The following is a 20074-nucleotide window of genomic DNA, read 5'->3' as shown; positions in this document are numbered from 1 at the left end:
TGTGGATAGTTCCCCAATGAATATGATTGCAATAGTGCTAAGAATTGTTTGTGTTTCAAGAGGAAATAAGGAATATTTTTCCTTCTCCCCTCTATACTAATGAGAAGTGATCTGAAACAAAGAGCCAGTGGCCTAGAAATCCATCTTTTGGTGGGAATCTTCCAGAGCCTCTGGTAGGTGATGTTTGAGGACATACAGAGTGAACTTGCAAAGAAGAAACAAAAAGCAGGTGGCACCTACAAGCCTCCATGTCCCTGCTCATTGCAGTGGGATTGGACTAGGTTATCTTTAAAGGTCCCTTCCAAACCAAACTATTCTATGATTCTATGTACTCCAAGTCTTCACCTGGAAGCAGAAGATATCCATAGATAATTTCTTTGAACATTTAGGTGTGAAGGATTTTCAGGCTGACCAGCCAGAATTTTTTTATCTGAGTGTAGCCACCTTCACAAGAAGCCCCACCAGCCTGCAAGCCAAATGCGCCCAGGACAAGCTACTTCTTATTTACTCTTTCCAAAGTTGCACTGGATCTGAGCTTTCCAAAGGGCACACCCTTGTCCTGGGCTAGGAGGGGAGAATTTGTCCCACAAGGCTGTCCTAGCACAGAGCAATGGATGTGGAAGGCAGGTGGCTTCCATGCTCCCATCCCTTTGCTATCAATAAACTGTAAATCATTCACACTGGGTCACAGGTTGGAACATGCCACCTGGATGGCTGCCTGGATTTGTTCTGCCGCCAATGGCTGCAAGTGATCAGCAGTGACCCCTGCAAAGAGCATGAGTACTATTTTTATGGGTCTAGCAAGCTGTGATTTTATAGCGACCACAATAAAGGTTGAAAATAACCCACACAGCCAGCAGCCGGTGGAGGGGGAGTGCTCTGCAGTTTGGATCCAGGCAGCTTTCCACTTTCTAAACTCAAGGAAATGCCTGCTTCCCTCAGTGGCCATGAGTCTGCCCCACTGCGGCGCTGCATCAGAGAGCCAAGGGCCCTTGCTGCTCTCTATTTGCACACCCTCCAGCTCCTCCCTGCCATTCACTTGCCTTCCAGACTGAAAAGGAGTGCCCGGCTTGGCAGTCACTTTGCCAACAACAAAAAAGTGGAGAGAGAGGGGGAGAAAAAAAAAGGAAGACAAGACAATAAAAAAAAGGAAAAAAAAAAAAAGAAAGAAAAAATGGTGGGGAAAAAAAAAAAGGAGAATCGAGGGGGAAGTGAGAAAAAAGGAAAAAAAGGAAAAAGGAAAAAAGGAAAAAGGGAGAAAAAGAAAAAAGGGAAAAATAAAAATAAGAATAGAAGAAGAAAATAGGAAGAAAGGAAGAAGAAAATAAGAAATAGAAGGGGAAAAAAAAGCCTGTGGTGATATCAAACAGACCCTGCAGCACAGGGGCTGGGTGATAGCAATGCCTGCACTGCCAGCCAGTGTGGTGCTGGGAGCAGGTGGGACTGTGTGCAATCATCCATGGGACATGTGGAGATTGAGGAGATGCAACTTTTATAGGGGGCTTATAAAAAAAGCACACAGACAGGGTAATCAAATAAACAGAAACTCTGAACCCTGTGAGCTGTGTGTATTGTATTATGTTGGCTCCAGCAAACACAGGGCAGGCAAAGAGGAAAGCTGAGGGGAGGTGGGAGCCATCAGCAGTGCCAGGGAGGAGAAGTTAAGCTGCAGCCAAAGAGGAGAGGGACAGTCAGACCAGGGAGCCACTGGCACTCGCTGCAGCAACCTGTCACCTGTGTGGGCATCGGAAGGAGAGCCAGCAGTGAGCAGCTCTGATTTTAGAGACACCAAACATGCCCCTGCCCACAGCAGAGGCTGAGCATACCCGAAGAGTCAGAAACTGGGATGATGCAGCATCTGGTGGTCTCACACAGGCGGTGTCATTGAGGACACAAGGACCACAATAAAGAATTAGGGGAGTTAAAATCTTTTACCCCACTTTCCCCTATTCTTGCACTGTTCTCATTCAGATAAATGAATCATCTGTCACTTTAGTTCCTCCACCTTATTATCAATTTAAGAGGAGACTTTTCAAAGATGCCTTAGTGAGTTCCATTTGTTTTCACTGGGATTTATAGTTACTCAGGCAAAGGCACCTGCCAAAGCCCAGTGGGTAAAGTGCTGAACTTCCTTCCACTGGGATAAACTGCTCACCAAGGAAATCATACTTCTCCCTTCTTTAAAGGACATCAGGAGTGTAAAAGCCCCCTTATGTACATGACCCTGACTCACTCACATATGTGACAGTCAAAGGCTGTAAGCGTGACCCATGATTTCAGCCAGGCCGTACCAAACTGTTGCTCCGCACTGAACCCCATGTCAGTACAGGCAATGCGATAAGGCATTAGCATTATCAGACATTATTTCCTTTAGAGAAACAGCCACTCTTAGCCAATTGCTCAGGGATGCTCCGATTATGTCACTCTTATACAATATAATTTCTCTTAATCTGAAATTACATGAAGAGATTGTTCCTGCTGAGGTTAGGCTATGTTTAATGCAAGATAATTAAAAATCTTTCTGCACCCTGAATGCCTATTAAAGCACTCTAATTGTACCTGCTGGGAGAGTGCCTTTGCAGAGAATTCATTTGGTATCAGCAAAGCTGTGAGACACCAAAGGCCTTTTCTGGCCATCAGTGGGAGTAGCTGCAGTCCCAGTGATTAATGCAGCTATTGAGTTACAAGGAAGACTCTCCACCTGACTGTCCTCTGACTCAGCCATAAACAGACTTGCTTTATCTCTCATGCTCCAGCCTGGGCCCCCTCCCTTGCTCCTTTTCTACATCAACAAAGGAAAACACAGGACAAGATGAAAGAGCCGGGCTAGGGCTTTCATTAGCATCCCATGCCAAGGAAAGGCTCACTACCGCATTCATACTCCCTAAGCAATGCCAGGGTGTGCAATATGAAGCAACACAATTGGTCTGCAGCATTTAATGACATAGTGTTGACGCCTCCTGCCAATACCAAATGTCATCCTTAAGCATTGTTCTCAGACAAGCTCTGGTTTCAATCCTCCTTTACTTCTGACCACGCTCTCTCCCTCAAAAGGTGCATGATCAACGCAAGAAGAGAGTGAAACTCCCTGATGCCTGGTTTAATCGCCACCTTTATAAACAAACCCTATCCTTTACTGTAATTCCCTTTCCTGGTGCTCTTCAGCACCTTGCCGCAGCAGCCCAGTTTAGAGACCCGCTCTGTAGGCAGCCCCGGGGACCTTTGGGGAGAAAGCCTGCAAGGGGTCATCATGTTCTAGCTGTGTTTTGCAGCACAGAGCTCATAAACCCATCCTGCTGAATACCTCTGTCGAAAGCTTTTTATTTCAAAACACTGTATCAAATGGCCTGTCACTTAGCCTTAACTTTATTAATGTCTCTTCCTAAACCTGCTTAAACATATCTTTTACTATGCCATGGAATAAGGCAGTACTTTATTAAGAGGTTTCAGTGCATACAGAATAATTTATAGCAGCTGAGGAGCGGCAGCTATAAATTTATTACTTTTTATTACTGTGTGCTTTTTAATGCACTGTGTATTCAACCTGAACAGACAATGTAATCCAGACAAACAATATGGATAATGAGCACTGAATAACAACTTTTATATCACAGAAATATCAAAACCAAGCTAGACCTTGTCCCTTGCCTGTGGAGGTTACAAGTGACACAGCAGGTGAGAGGGGGAAAGAGGGAAAACTCACACCATCACTGCAATGCCCAGTAAGATTTTGCTTGTTAAGCTGCCCAGCTAAGTTTCTGTTACAAGATTTTTCTTTCCTCTAGTATCTTCAATTTTTGTATAGATAAGCATATCCTTTTACAACTAGTCCTGACCTGTTACACTCTTGCTTGGCACCAATAAAAGCAGCTCTATCTTCCATCTTGGTAATGGACAGGGAATGACGGCATCTCTGGGTGACGTTGGGAGAGTCCAACCATTTTTGCTACAAGGTCCAAGACTGCAATCCACCCCCATAGTTGCATGTAAAGCCAGTCCTAAAGATGCCACTTCCATGAGCCCAGTCCTGTTCTGACCTCTTGTCTCCTTTTTCCCACTGGAGCAAAAAGGCAAGTAGCCCTTCTCAGCAGATATCTGCATATGCTGTATTTTACCATTTATTTAATCCAATTTCTTATTTGAAAGCCTTCTTATCTGGCTGGAGAAGATGCTGAGCAATTCCTCCATGAGACACTCTGTGTGCCCAGCTCCCACCCAGACCCAGCTGAACCACAGTGAGGTCTTGCACAGTAAAATGGGGTAGTGATAATATTTCTTCCTTGTCCCACCTTTTGCTACTAAGCTGTTACACTCTTCTGCTGCTTCTTGTTAAGCTGCTTTACAGCCAAAAGGGACCCCAAACTTGCTCAAAGTCTGTAAACCTCACTGCAATGCAGGAAACAATACTATAAAACTTAATAATCATGGAATAATTTTGGTTGGAAAAGACCCTCAAGATCATTGAGTCGAACCGTTAACCTAACTCTGGCACTAAACTATGTCCCTAAGAATCTCACCTACACGTCTTTTAAACACCTCCAGGGATGGTGACTTAACCACTTAATGAAGGAGCAAGTCCTGCAATGTCTTGCTCTTCCTATCTGCTATGTTCTTATCACTGATGTGGAGCAAAATGGGCTGCTGTGGTCACACAGAGCCTTGTGAAAGAGCACGGGCAGGAGTGAGCTACAGGAACGTGTTCCCCTCTCTCCTCATTGTCACAGGTGTCAGCACTAGCCTCCAGCAGCTATCTACCTGTATGCTGCCTGGAGCCAGCACAGGAACCTCTTCAGTTGTGTGCTCCCCACCACACTGGTGCAATCTTCAAGGAAATAAGTGTACTAATAAAGTGAGAAGCTACAGATGGTTTTTTTTTTTAAACAACTCTTCTTCCCAAATCATGTTTCTCATGCTGTCTGCTTCTGCCACAGATAGTGTGATACATGAATGTCCTGTGTGGGCGGTAGCACATGACTTTCTTATGCTTTGCACCTTCTGAAAGTGAGAAATGCTCCCATTAAGCTCTACATAAGCAAGTCTTCTGCCATGTAAGTAAAAGGTGGTGTACACTGTTTCCCATGTCCATGTCTCCAGACAAGTCAAATTGCAGAGTTTGTGATTTAAGTCCCATTAACTGGTCAAGAAGAATCACTGCAGGCAATGACCAAATTGCCTGTGGCCAAGCAGAAGGAATAACGCACCACCTGGACAACTGCAACGCACTAAGAGTTCTGTCAAAATGCTCGTTAGCACATGAACCATCCAATACCATATTGCAAGAACAAGGCTACAGTACTTTTGTTCAGAACTCCTGAGACTCCAAAGGCCATGGGCATACACAGCCTGTGGTCCAGTCCTAGCTGTGGGCACCAATACAAACTGATATGGAAGGGAATGCTTCAGGAGGTTAATTGTATACACTTAAGCCACTTCTCAGGTTGATTGATCACTTTCCTTACCCCCAAGGCAGATGATGCAGTGCTATGAACAGGTCATCTGAGTAACAGGGCTGTGAACAGGAACAAGCTTATCTAGTGAGAAACACAAGGCCAGTCCCCCAACCTCAGCATCCAGGTTCCACTGGGCAGTCAAGGGCACATACCTACAGAGCCACACACATGCAAGGCAAGCACAGAGCAATATTGCCCCAGGTCTTTCAGGCGTCCATGGAGCCTTCAGCTAGACACGGCATCACAGGAGTGACTGTTCAGGCTCAGATGCAGTAGCTTCCCTTTAGTGAATTTATTCAGTCCTCCTCCAGGTAAACCTTATGTAGCCAAAACGGGCATGCTGTTAGTATCGTTAGCTTCTTTCAAGCTTGACTTTTTGCTAGACATTGTATTAGAAATGACATCAAAACAGTATTCCTTTTACACTTCCTCCTTCTTTTTTTTCTTTCACAATTTTGTAAACTGCTGTCTGAACCTTCTTTTCCAGGCTAATGCACCTCAGCCTATTGAATAAAATCTCACAGAGCGGTTGTTCTATACTTCTCACCACCCCCAGACACTTCTCTGTACTTTTTCCAGTTTTATAAATTTGTTTTTGAGCTAGAGAGACCAGACCCATGGACCTACATCATGGCATGCTGACACCTTCGATTCACCATCTCTTTCTTAAAAATCACTTGTCTTTTTTTTTTTTTTTTAAATAAGGATCATGCCGACTTCCACAGCTCAGTTATAATCCCAGACCTCATTTTTGCATGGCAATCACCAACCTGGTACACATCACAGTATACATAAGGTTGGGATTGTTTCCCCCCTCCTCATCACCTTGCACTTACCTGGACTGTTTTATTTGCTATTTCCCCATGCAGTCAGCATCACAAAGTCCTTCTGCAGCCCTTCACAATCAACCCTCAACGTCCTCACTCTGACAGCTCAGAACCAGCTGCAGATTTTCTCACCTCACCACACACCGTCTTCCCGACCATTGACAGATATGTGGAACAGCACAGACTTAGGTGAGACACAGCTGATGGCTTCCCTCCACGGCCATGCTTCTGCATTCACTTTTCCTTCCCTGAGGGACAACATCTCTCATACCAATTAGTGAAGGCTTCTTGCTTTTCAATAATTCTTTAATTACTATAGCACTAATCTTCCTTTTAACTGACTTTGCTCTTTCAGTAATTACACTGTGCAGATATTTTTGGGAGCAATGGACACATGGGACAAGAGATCCACCAGAGTACCTATAAAACTTAGGATTTATACTCCACCCAAACACGGACTTCAGAGACAGACAGCAAACCTGCATCCATGTGTGTACATCATCTCAGTTCAGTGAAGCTTTCCACAGAAGTCTGGGTGCTGCTCCTGGAGGACTCATTCTCCCACCAAATCAGTGGTTTGAGGGCCAAACACATTTGCTGGTGCTGCATTTCCCACTGGTGAGCATCACTTCCCTATGACTGAAAACAAGTCTGGTCTAATTGTCTTTATTAACTGATTTCTGTAATGACAGCAACAGATCCCATCCCTTCTCCAGAGAGCAAACAAATGACCAGCTGAGCAAAGGGGCACCAGGCATGATGCAGCAGGGCCTCTCCAGGAGAGACCTGGACTTTCTCAGTCCTTAAGGCTTTCAGTCTTCAGGTCAACCTGGTGTTCAACCCCTAACAGCAGCCACAAAGGGGTACCAGACACAGAACCGCAGATGAAATATGCTTCCACGCTAGCTTAAGGAATGCCCTTCTTCTCAGTGGCTGCACAGTGTCCACATGTGAGAGACAGGCTTTTCTGGCATGGAAAGGTCATCAGATTTAGTAAAGGTCAGATACACATTCACGCTCAAGAAACGTGCAGGAGACATGTTAATTCCATGCATTCCCATCCCCGCTACTTAGAGTTTGCAAATACACATCTCAGCATTAAGTGCATGCACACACGCATTCATTATCAGGTCAGAAATACTATGATGGGATAATCCTTCATGCACTAACAACAGAAATAGCTAAGAAATATAACTATTACTTTCTTGAATAAAAATGTTAAGACTGTCACACTAAGTGCTAAATATCTCTGTGCATTATTTTCTTTTAGGATACTTCCATATTTGTGTGAAGACTGGTGAATTTTGTCAATATGTTAACGTTATTTGTATTATCTTCACTTTTCAGCCAGAGAAAATATCAAAAGATATTTTTTTAATTGTCTAAATATTCATAGCTAGATACTACACACGAGATTCATGAGGTTTACATTAATAAATTTTGGTTGTAAGGAGAACATTTATGGGACATTTTTATACAGAATCATTTTCACTGGAACATAAATGTTTTTATTCTTATTTTTGTTACGGTGACACAAGAGTTGGAAAAATACCATCTGTTTTCATTAAAAAGAAGAAATATTGTATTTTCTGACCTCTTTCTCTGTTGACTTTCCCAAAGAACCTCTTTGATGATAATTGTTTTTATACTTTATTGGAAATCAGTGTAGACAAGGTCGGTGCATCTCTACATAAAGAAAATATGTATTAATCCCTGCATTAACACCTACACTCATACATGACTGCCCACACCTTTCTGTGACACTGTGATACGTACTGTATTAAGTATTACTATCCTAGTTAAGTAACATTTTGGGGAATCTTGGTAATATTCATGCCAAATGTTGTTTTTACATGTACCTACATGACACACGCCCCACTGCTAGCAAATATGACAATGAATTAAACCTTTCTGATAGGCACACAGTGTATTTCAGATAACTATGAGAAAGTAAGGGGAAAAAGAGACAGGATTATAATTAATAGCTGTTCCTCAGCTTGTCCCTGTGGGGTTTCACCCATATGTGTGACCTTGAAGAACTGCTGCCTTCAAATCATCAAGATCAAATGCAGCCTGATTAATTTCCCCTGTTAATCTAGGCCTGACCTCTGACAAGAATGGTTTTATTGTATTTGTATTTTGAAATCCCTTGCACAGGCTTCAGGAAAGGCAGCTCTCTGTAAGGCTCCGTATCATCTCCCAATAACTCACTACCAAAAGGAAACCACTAGGAAAGACTGGAGCTCAGATGTTTCAGAGTTAGAGACTTCCGTCTTCTTTTACAAGAATTAATGGAAATAACTACTAAGAAAGACCATTAAAATATATATATATATATATATATATATATCTATATATATATATCTATCTTTCCTATGACTGGCTTTAATTTCTCCCTCACTTTCAGCAAGGTTGGCTCCCAGTGGCAGTCCCACATCAGATGCCATACATGAAGCAGCTGCATTTCAGAGCACAATAAATCACTTGCAGACATCCAAATTGGCCACAGACGCAGAGCCAGCTCACCCAACAACGCACAGGACAGTAACGCTCAGGAAGCAACTTTAGTTTCAGCAACTGAGGTAGCTTGGGTGACGCCTTCGCCTGGAGCACTGTGCTGGCTTCTCTTGCAGCCAAAGAAAAGCTGCTGAGTGCGGATAAATCACGGAACAGATTAAAAAGTAGCTGAGCTGACGCATGTGCTTTGTATATCATCTTTCAATGTATGATTTAATCCAAACTCCTCAGGCATCAAATGGTGGACTGTGGATGTGATTTGTTTTTTCCTCTATTATAAAAAAAGAAAAATCCACAATTTTTGGAAAGCTTGAAGTGATGCATGCACACCCAAAAATACAGAAAGCACCATGCTCTGTGTATTTTGGGTGTGCATGCATCGCTTCAAGCTTTTCAAAAATTATATTGTGGAGTTTTCTAATATTTTTTTTAAAAGAAATGTGCATTTTAATATTGCTTCATGAATCACATATGCAGATGATGGCTTCATGTTATCTTACAACATACAACCAAAGTTTTACCAATACACCTGCGCATAGCTGATGGGAAAGTTGCTTGGCTCTCCCTGATATCAAAGCATCCTGTGTGCCACTACTCCTGTATTTCGCCGAACCAGATAAGAGCACATGTGCAGCACTTAAAATTAAAAGATTTCTTTAATATCAAACAACAGGGAATGGAGATCAGCATTTCACATCTTTCAAGAGTGTCTGCTCTGACTGATGAGAGTCATGCTACAACCTCCAAACCAGCAAGAAGGCACAGTCATGATTTGCAAGGAGCCTGAGGTCTGTAACTGGTTTCTAGAACATTTAAATCAGAGGGGGGGGGAATTAATTTTAAAAATCAGGCAGTTGTTTTTATTTATGGTGTTTTCCAAACATGCTGAACACTTGCAAATCCCACCAGAGTTCAGGGGCAGGGGAGGTGCTGGAAAGATCGGCAGTACCTTTCTGAATGGTCTGTGGCGTCTACCAGGGCACAGTATGGAAATGTAAATGTCATTTACATTAACAGGGGTCTTCAGTGTGCAAGAAGTATAGAATTCTGTCTAACACCTCCCAGAGCCTATTGCAAAGCTGTGGGAGAAGCTCCTTGACTTGCACAGCCCACAGGTCAGTAGCACAGAACACCAAACCAGAACAACATGCAGAGAAGAAACATCCAGCTTCTGGAGGAACAGCCATTGCTGGCACCGGGTGACAAGAGCCAGCACCAGGAGAGGCATTTGCGATGCAAAGAGGTGGTTGTGGTGGTTGTGCCAGGGGCTGAAGTGGAAGCCAAGCAAAGCCTCTGCTCTCCCGACCTGAGCACGACAGCAGAGGAAGGAGCTGACACCAAGGAGGTTTCGCTTTACTAAAAAGACTTTTTGTTTTGTTTTTAAATCAACTTGCCTGCACCTGTCAGGGAGAAACCATCACCTCAGTATAATCACAGAGATCTAGAGGGCAGCTCCTCTGGGATCAACCATCACACCCTGGTCCGGAGGAGTTGAAAAAGTTGTAATAAACACAATGCAAGCAAGCGAAGGCTAGGAGGCAAGATCAAAAGGTTTACCCGGCATGCCTAGCTATGGGAATGAGGAGTACAGCTGCGTACATGAAAGGGTTACACCCAAAAAATGAACACGACTGCCAAGCAGGGTGGAAAGAAATTCTGTTTACAATTGCAAAGCCTCATGCTTCCATCATCAGGTGTTACAGAACAGGAATCCTTCCCTGCAGTATTTTCCAATTACCTTCCTTGACTTTTTTCTGCACGTAGTTTCCTTTCTTGTGATTTGTTTGGAAAGTTCTTTTCTGGAGTCCTGTTCCCATGCAAACCAAGAATTAAAAAAACAAAACCCCAAATCCTCTGATGTCATGGGATGAGCTGCATGCCGGTTCAGACAGGACCATAATGGAAAAAAAAAGACAAAACAAGCCATCAAAAACCACCTCAACTATTTCCTCTGACTCAAGTTCAACTTTTCAGCTTTACCTATAACAAAAATAGTGTTAACTTTCTGTGTCCTTATAGAGGGTCCAATTCATGGAGTAATCTGAAGTTTTATTACCAAAAATAATTTTTAAAGGGCATTTAAAAAGTAAAGCAAGCTGCCATTGCTTTCCTGTCTTCCTGAGCAAATGCAAATTCTCGATACACCCTTACGCTCTTAAAGAGGTGGTCAACCTGAAAATTAAATTTATAATAACAGAAAGAAAGAGGAACACAGAAGTATATCAAAATACAGCAACTAGGACAATTGCTGACTTATACATGGCTGATATTTTGAGGTCTGAGAAGCTTAGGATCAGACCTTCCAGAAGAAAGCATTCACTACTGCAAAGAAGAGGTAAAAAGAAGAAAAAGAGAGGAGCCAACATGAAGCCCTTTGAGGCCAGCACGTCACTGAAGATGAGACAAGGACTTTGCTGACCCTGGAGGCCATTTGCTGGGAGGGAACTCAAACTTCTCCTGTTACAAGATAAAGGAAAACTTCACTAAACAGCTGCATTTAAATACTACTCCTAATAACACAGTATTCTGCTTTCCTGCGATGGTTTGAAAGCTTGCTGTATTTTTATTGGACTTTCCAGTGATGTCAGTTTGAGGCAGGGCTTTGGCGAGTAATTGCTAAAGGGCGAGTCTAAAAAGGGTATAATTACTGCAGGGAGTGTCTGATGTGGGAAAGTGGCATTCCAGCTGGAGGGAGAGACGGGCCCATCTCTACTGGATCCCAATGAACACACAGGTACCGTATGAGTGTTCCCGTGCAGTTAGTTACAACCATGCAACGCCACTGACCTCAGTTATTCTTCAGCAGTTACTCAGGCAAGAGCAATTTCGTGTCCAGCCTTATTCGCCGTCACAGTGCTGGGAATGCAAGCACGTCTTAAATCTCTTAAGATATGTAGCCCTCAAGTTATTGCATCAGGCAATGGTTGCAAAACAGACAATTGCTGACTTCAGTAAGGTTGCATGGGTGTAACTGAGAACAGAATTTGGCCTGTAGCATTCATAAGGGTTTCACTGTAACTTGCAAGAGGGATGTAGAAGAATCCTCATTTTGAAATAGCAGAGGAAGCACCACCTCCCTTGCTGTCCATCTCCTGCCCGCAAAAGCCACCCATTCTCCTCTCATGAATGAGAGGAATCCCAGGTGTCACTCAATACGTTCATCTTCCTTTAAACCTCTCCTTTAAATTGCTTTCCCACAAATGCTGACAGCTACCAAACTGGGCCTGTAAGTAGCCTATACCAGAACTCCCTTGTAATCCTGAACTGTATAGCTACCCCTGCTCATGTCCATTGAGCCATTTGCTTTGTCTTGCCATTGAAAAAGGCTGGAAGAGCTCTGCAGCTTTTTCTTTTAAACACATCTATACAGCACCACAGTCCCCGACCAAACTGCCCAAGTGCCAAAAATCATATGAACAAGAGATGGCTGGTCATTACAGCCTCATCGTGATGAGAGGAAGTGGACTCAAGTTGTGCCAGGGAAGGTTCAGATTGGATATTAGAAAACATTTCTTCATGGAAAGGGTTGTCAAACACTAGAACAGGCTGTCCAGGGAAGTGGTAGAGTCACCATCCTTGAAGGTGTTTAAAAGATGTACAGATGAGGTTCCTAGGGACATCATGTAGTGCCAGAGTTGGGTTAACAGTTAGACCTGATGATCTTGAGGGTCTCTTCCAACTGAAATGATTCTATGATTCTATCCAAAGCACAAGCAGTTCAATCACCTTGCCTCATGCAGCCTGATGAATGCTGTTAGATCCAACAGCTTGGGAGCCACTCGGTGATGTGAAGGTACAGCTGCTCTGGGCATAAAACCACTCCCAACAAGCTACAGTTGTGACATGCCCACTGTTGTCTTCCTTCCCACACAAACCTCTGCATCGTTTGCCTGTACTGCCCCTTACATACAAAGCAAGCTCCCAGAAAGGATCACCCACTGGAGGCTTTGGACAGAGTTGCTGTGTTGGTCTGGGAGCTCACATCTCTTCACGGTCCTGGCTAACTATGAGATAGCAAAGAGTATCAAAGAGCTGCCTGAGGTCTGAAGGTGCTTTTGTCATGTGCTGACACCCTAAAGGCACACATGGCTGATAGCACAGCACACACAGACAGCTCTCTGCAATCCATGCTTTACGTTGAAGGATTTCAGTTGTGACATCTTATTTTTTTCCCCCACTTGTCCTCTTTCCTTTCTGTACAAAACTCAGTTTCTGCTGCACTACCAATAGCAGGCACCTTCAAGACTTGGCCAAAATACACCTCATTTTCATTTAAGCCTTGCCACCAAACTAATTTCATTACTCTCAGCTCCCATTTCCAACACTTCCAGCATAGCAGTCAGTACGAAACAACAGAACATCACATCACATCACCCAGCCTCACGAGTTGTCAATAAAATGTACTTATTAAATTTATTTCAAAGCTATGTACAGAGCAATGCAAGCAGCACAGATATTTGTAATCCCACACAAACAGTAAACCTTTAATTCTGCACAGCACAACCCATAGGCAGCCACAGGGTACTTGGTGTAATTGATGGACTCCCCATAAAAGGGCCTGGCTGGTCACAGAAAGCTGATGTCTCATTTCTATTTAAGTGGAAATCACTTAACAGTGGCGTCTGTGGGCATTGGTACCGGTTTCCACAAATTAAAAAGAAGGAGTTCCTGGTTCACCTGTGGGAGGGGAAATAGCCCATAAAACATATTTGACAGGGACTTGCCGGTGTCTTGGGAAAGTTTTATACTTAAGTACCCAGAAAGCCAACACTGAAGGCACGTTCAAATTGTTTTGTGACTCCTTTATGCAATGTAATTTTTTTTTTAATGTGCCAGAACACCAAAACTGTGACACATTCACAAAAACGTGTGCCTGTCTCTCCTACAGAGCTGCAAACCTTTTGGCTCCATTTTAAGCCAACCAGTTGTGCCAGGAGTTGAGCCTTTAGCAGGATTAAGCCCTTGGTCCCGTCCCTACCCATCCCCAACAACGAATCATGCCCTGTGCCGCTCTGATGCTCTTGATGCCATGGAGGCAAGTCACTGCAAATCTGCCATCTCAGTCCCACACCCCCGCAGGGAGTGGCTTTTCAAACAAGTCAAAACTGCCCTGAAAAGAGTCTCCAGCTCTCCTTGCTACTTTTTTGTTCTGTCCCATGTGTAGCTGGCGTGTAGTCTATGGTGAAGGCGAGGAGCTGAGGTCAGGCTGGATGAAGAAGGGAGGGGAACTGGCAAGCCCACAGAGCATGGCAGATAGAACGGTGTCAGCATCTGGAATGAGCAATGGTGTAAAAGAGGCTGGAGATCCACCAAGTGGCAACCCCTTCTCCTCCTCCTCCTCAAGTGCTCTTTCCCCTCTAGCTTCATCTGTCCAGACCATTCCTCCATCACTTCAGTTGTTCCCATCTCCAAACAACCGTATCCCATATTCACCAGTATTACAGCAAAGCAAGTTGTTTCAACACTGTGTTTCATGCAATATGGTATTACCTCCTTATACATCCTTGAGGGCCCAAATATTTGTTACATCTGAGGTCTACTGTGCACAGCGGTAGCTCTCAGGTCCACATAAAGGCCTGTTTGTAGCCCAAAGAGACATTATGCTCTGCAACTCAGGCACACTTACATGCCACAAGCTCATGCTTGTCTGAGGACCACGGAATGAGAAACTCGACTAGGACAGAGGACAAATAATTCCTCAAGTTTCTTTTCTAACCAGAAGTACAAAAGCATCAAAAGCTACACCTGTTCTCAAGCAAACAAATTAAACGGAATTTTTCTTTTAAACAGAAAGAACCAGCTCCCCAGTTCCAGTCAGCATCAGCCTTCATCTAGTCCTACCAACTCACAGCTCTCCAGGTTTTGTGCATCCCAAACACAAACCCTAGGACACAGACTAAAACTGGTCCTTTTACCACCTCACAGCAAACCTCACCCCAAACAACTTTATGCACCTTGACCCCACCTCAACACTCAATCCTTACCAGATGTAGTGAGAAGCCTGCTTACCCAGCCCCACCTCTCAAACCTTGACCCTGATCTGCTCTATTTGTAGGTGAACAACAACCTTACCAAGGTGACGACTTTAGCTTACATACCTTACAAATACCAATCTGCACAGTGAAGAAACAAGAAAGAAATTACACCTTTTCAAACTCGCCATCCAGATCGCTAACCAAAGTGTTGGTAATAGACCTGCAACATCTCCCTGCTCAGAATTCAGCATCTTTTTTGATGGTACAAACATTCACTCAGACTTTGCAGAGCTGCCTGTCCTGAGTCCCATCCATCTTTCAGGCAACCTACAGCCAGGGCTAAGGATAGAGAGGGATGAACAAATACATTTCATTTCTGGATCCTGGAAGCACCACCAAACTCGGCTGATTCTGGATGGTACCAGCCTGGCAAGTCTGCTGCCTGCATCTGATCATAGGTTTAGATTAAGGAGTGAAGGGGCTGAAGAACCAGAGGACTAGGATGACAGCTGGTGCTGATCATACACCCCAGAATGATGCCTGGGAAATACAGAACTTTCCTGTTTCAGGGTAAGGCTGGAGTTGGAACCAGGCTTAACGCTCAAGGCTGGAGGCATGGAAAAGCTAGAACTGTGCCCAGACCCTGATGAGTAGTGGGGGGCTGCAGTCAGCCCTGGCTGAGTCTGTGAAGGGGGTGACAGCCCAGAGTACGGGGTTCATGCTAGGCTTCAAGGGTTGGGGCTCAGATTAGGTAAAGGATGAAAAGCAAAGCTTAAGAGGAGGAATGCCAAGTAAACGCTCTGGATCCAGCAGCCTCTCCAGATGATAGCTGTGAACCAAGCTTTCTGCCCTTATAACCCCAACACTGGCCTTAGCCAGCACTAGTGCTAGGAGAAGGGTCACTGCCCATCCTTCATCCTGCTTTGCAGCAACCCAATAGAGCCTGCTGTCTTAAAAAAAAAAATACACACAGAAAACCCCCAAGCAATACCTGCCAACTGCAAGTCCTGCCCAATAATCCCAGCTTCGTGGCCTTTAGAAACTCCAAAGCAGACATGGATCTCTGGGCTAGATTAGAAAGACAGTCTTAAATCTAGTTCTGTAGGCTAGGTCTAGCATTCCAGTTGTTGCTTAGGAGAGCTTACAGTTCCACGCAGGCTGCAGAGGTTGGAGGCAGGTTGTTGCACATCAGGGAGAGGGTCAAGTTTGTTCTTATGTCAATCCTTTGAAAATAAACAGCCATGGAGGAAAAACCAAAAACAAACAAATAAAACAAACAAAAAAACCAACCAACGATCAGCTGTCAACAAATCAGACTATATTTAGGGCTAGTGATTGTGGCAAAACAATTACTAACTATTGTGTTACACAAAAGATCGGTGTCTATGATCATGAGTTTGGACAGGTGCAGAATAGCATCCTTACCATTTTTTGGATTCTCACCATGAGTCTTCATAATAGGAGGAGAAAGAAAAAGTCTCCTTGCTGTTTGTCATGTGTTGTCTACAACCTCATCCTAAAGCCAGCATTAGTACTATAGCTGCAGCTACTGCCTGGCCCAGAACAAATTATGCCCCTATAACCTCTGGAACTATAAAACTTTGTCCAAGAACTAGAAATTCAGGATTAAAATTAAAAAAAAAAAAAAAAAGAAAAAAAAAAGAAAAGAGGTGCCATGTACAAATCCATCAAAATTTATAAGAAGTTACCTAGCAAACTGAATCATCATTAGCACATTTCATATACTAAGGGAGCCTTAACGCTTTCCAATGTAGTCTGAGTAAGAACTTCTCCCTCTAGAGGATATGAAAATCAGCACAAGGAACATAATCTTGCATCAAGACCAGTAAAGCAAGGAGATGCTAAGGCAGAGAGTGTTTTTTGCTTTGAAAATCTAGTACCATTTTAGAAGGACCAAAATGACAACGTAAAAAACAATTATTTACAAAATTGTGTATTTATTTTTACAGCAATGCCCTAGAAAGTTCAAATTAAATCCTCAGTTAGCTTTTTGCATTTAAAAAATCTGTGAAGCTGTATATCATGAAGTAGTTTTAAAAGTTCATTGAGAGTGACGAAACAGTTTCTTTAGGTCCGTCTTCACTCGCTGAGTGTCCAAATCCTTTCACTCCCATAGTGCGGACAGGTGAGGACAGGCAGGTCCCCATAACCAGACAGAAGACCCCTTCACACTTCCCCACCCCAGCAGTCCCCCATCATTCTGCAAGTGAACCCCACGGGAGAAGCCCAGGGTGAAGGGCACACAGAGACAAAGCTCCTGCTGCGTTCTGCATCTGTGCATCATATTTACAGCACCATACTCAAAACAGTTGTACAGTTCTGCAGGTGAAAACAGCAGGTAAAGATTCAGCTGAAGAAGCAGGTAAGCAATGCAGTGTTCTGGAATCCATCACTTGCCTTCGCACCCCTTCCCCATTAGTTTCTCTGCTAGCTGTAACCAAAAACAGCAGGACACACCGGTCCTCAGAAAACATTTGCTTTGCTGCTTGTCTATCTCGAAGGACCACAGGTGTGACTCTTGCCTGAGCACACATGTCAAAAGTGAGCACACAGCTTGCCACAGCTAGTTTTGCATTGTTTAATCAAAACATTTCGGCATGGAAATCAAAACCCTGTAAGGAGACATATCCTTACATGCAAAGCTGGTTTTACTGGCTTCATCATGGGGAATTCAAATCCGTAAAACTCCACCTTCCAATTCTTCTCTTGCTACACATAATAAAATCTATAGTGTGGGAGAAGGAACAAATTAATACCAGCCTGGCACAGACTTTGGAACTGAGATGAAGCCTGATGCCAACTGCTCAGAGTGCAAACCAGCAATTTGGCACTGCAGGACTTCAGGGAGGTGGGGCAGGGGGTGTGTGTAAACACCCCACTTCCCCTGTAATTCTGACACCTCACTGATTAACTTTTTGGGAACTTAGCATACCTTAGCTAGGAGTATTTCCTTCGTAGTCCTCCCCCCTGTACCTCTCCCACTGAGTCCCAGTGAATGACTGGGAAGATGGGACTCCTTGGGAGTGCCCTGGAAGATAGGATTAATAGGTTTAGTACCTTTTTTTATCTTTGATAGCAGAGTTGCAAATATCCCCACTCTACATACTTAACCTTTCAAATGTCACTAATGTTTCTGGCTGCCAAAAACTGTAAGTACATTTTTTCAGGCATCTGACCTGATCTGATGTCCTTCATATGCTCAGGTTGTTCTAAAAAATAGTAATAGTAAAAAAACACCAGCAAAACAGCAGCTCGATTAGAAGGCTAATTTTTCAGCCCATGCTTACCTGCACTGGTGGAAGCACCACAAGCAGCACTCTGCTGCAACCCACCAGCAGCCTGCCCTCTGTGTAAAGTGCCTTCTCCTGCCTGTTCTAAACCAACACCCCACTAGTTTAAGCTAATTCTCCTTAATTCCACTATTTGCAGGGTTTGGTGAAAAGCTCTTCTGCATTCACTTTGTCCGCTGTTTTCAAGATCTCTTGAAACTCTCTCATCTCACTGCTTTGCTTTCTCCTCTCCAAATGAAGGAGTCTCGCTCAGACTTTTCAGTCTTTCCTCACAATGCAGCTGCTCCATCTCCTTGGCCACACTCTTCCCTGTGCCAGCTTGGTGATGTGGAGACTGGAGCTGCAGGAAACATGTTAAATTTTAAGATTTGGAAAAATACGCTTTACCTTCAGCCTAAAACCTATATGCTCTTTAAATTAAAATATAAAATACCATTTTCCAATTAAAAATTTTACCTATGGGGCTTCGATTTCACAACTGGTATTTTAGATGTTTAGAGTGTTTCTCCTTTAGCCAGAAAGGAGTATTAAAGCAGTTGACAGTTAACTCTGTTTTTTCAGCTGTAAAAAATCATACTGATTGCCTAACAGAATTGGACTCCAATCCATTTTCAGAGAACACAGATAACAAAACATTTGTGCTTTGAAAAACATACCAGACAATATAAAAAGCCTTGCTTGCAGAAACATTCCCAAAGCCACAGTGACAGAGCAATCGAGTTTATGCTGTGACCTCAATACAGATGTTGTTGATCAAAAGGAAAAAAACCCCAATAGTAATAATCTGGATGCTCCACTTTGACACTAGAACACACAGTGAGCAGTAGAGCAGACGAGGAACGGGTGTACAGTCAACAGAAGGGAATTCTCAGTCTTAGGGGTAGGTACCACACCCCCACAATTCAGCCTCACCACTGCAGTAATCTCTCAGAGTCATCTCCAAGAGCCACAGCCCACCAGTTACCCCATAGCCCACCCATCACCCCACCTCTCCAGGGTCTGCTGGCTTGTGCTGCATGCCATCAAGTGAGCTCCACAACGGAGACACTCACAACAGCCCACAGGAGACCCCAGAGCAACCACCAGTAAGTGCCACTTGGCGAGAGGAGGAGGGAGATGGGTACAGAAGCATTACCTTGGGCTGTTTGTGTCCCAGTTCTTACACAAGGTACTGGCACTCCTGCCCTGGCACACCATAAACATGCTGCTATGGCAAACAAAGTGAGCAGGCCTTGTCAGGTCCTAATCTGTGAGGGCAAAAAAAACTCTGCCTCATCATACATTGGTATCAATAGAATACAACTGAGTATCTGTGCTATTTTGAAGCTTTTTTTTTTAGCACAGGATACAAATTCATGTCATCCCATCCTCCCTACCAGACTGCTGCCTTTTGGTAGTTACATCTAACATCTCTTAACAGCCATTCTCTTCTTCAGGGATCACAAGACGGCTCATCTCATGGCTCTGGCCCAAAGAGGTCCTGGTCCACCTTGTTCCTGTAGACTACCTCACTTCTATACATCTCAAGCCTGCAACGGCCAGGATGTGTGAACTGCACTCACAGCCCACCTTGGTGAGCACATACCCAGCTGCAGCAGCTATCCCCAGGCCACTTGCACTTGCACAACTTGGGCTTCTCTGGCATGCTCCACCTCAGGTGCTCTGCGAACACCGTGACTATGTAAACATGCCCTAGAGAAAACACCTGAGGCAGAGAGCTCATGCTTTGCACAGGCTGCACAGACAGTCCTGCTGCACATTGCTGTGAGCAAAAGACTGATTCAGGACCACCTTCATGCTACAGGATGGCTAGAGCTGGGCAAACTTGATCAGGCTGTGGTGCACGGCCTGGAGGGAAGACAAGGTTATGTGGGCTGAGATGTTTCCTCTTCCCTCAAGCACAGATGATAGCAGCCTCCTTTCTCTGAAGTGTCTCCTCAGGTAAAGGAGGTAAACACTCCCCAGTGGAACACATACTCTGGCTCTAGGGCTTC

Source organism: Nesoenas mayeri (assembly GCF_963082525.1).
Source record: "Nesoenas mayeri genome assembly, chromosome: 2".
NCBI classification, from domain to species: domain Eukaryota; kingdom Metazoa; phylum Chordata; class Aves; order Columbiformes; family Columbidae; genus Nesoenas; species Nesoenas mayeri.
Note: the sequence above shows the minus strand (reverse complement) of the source record.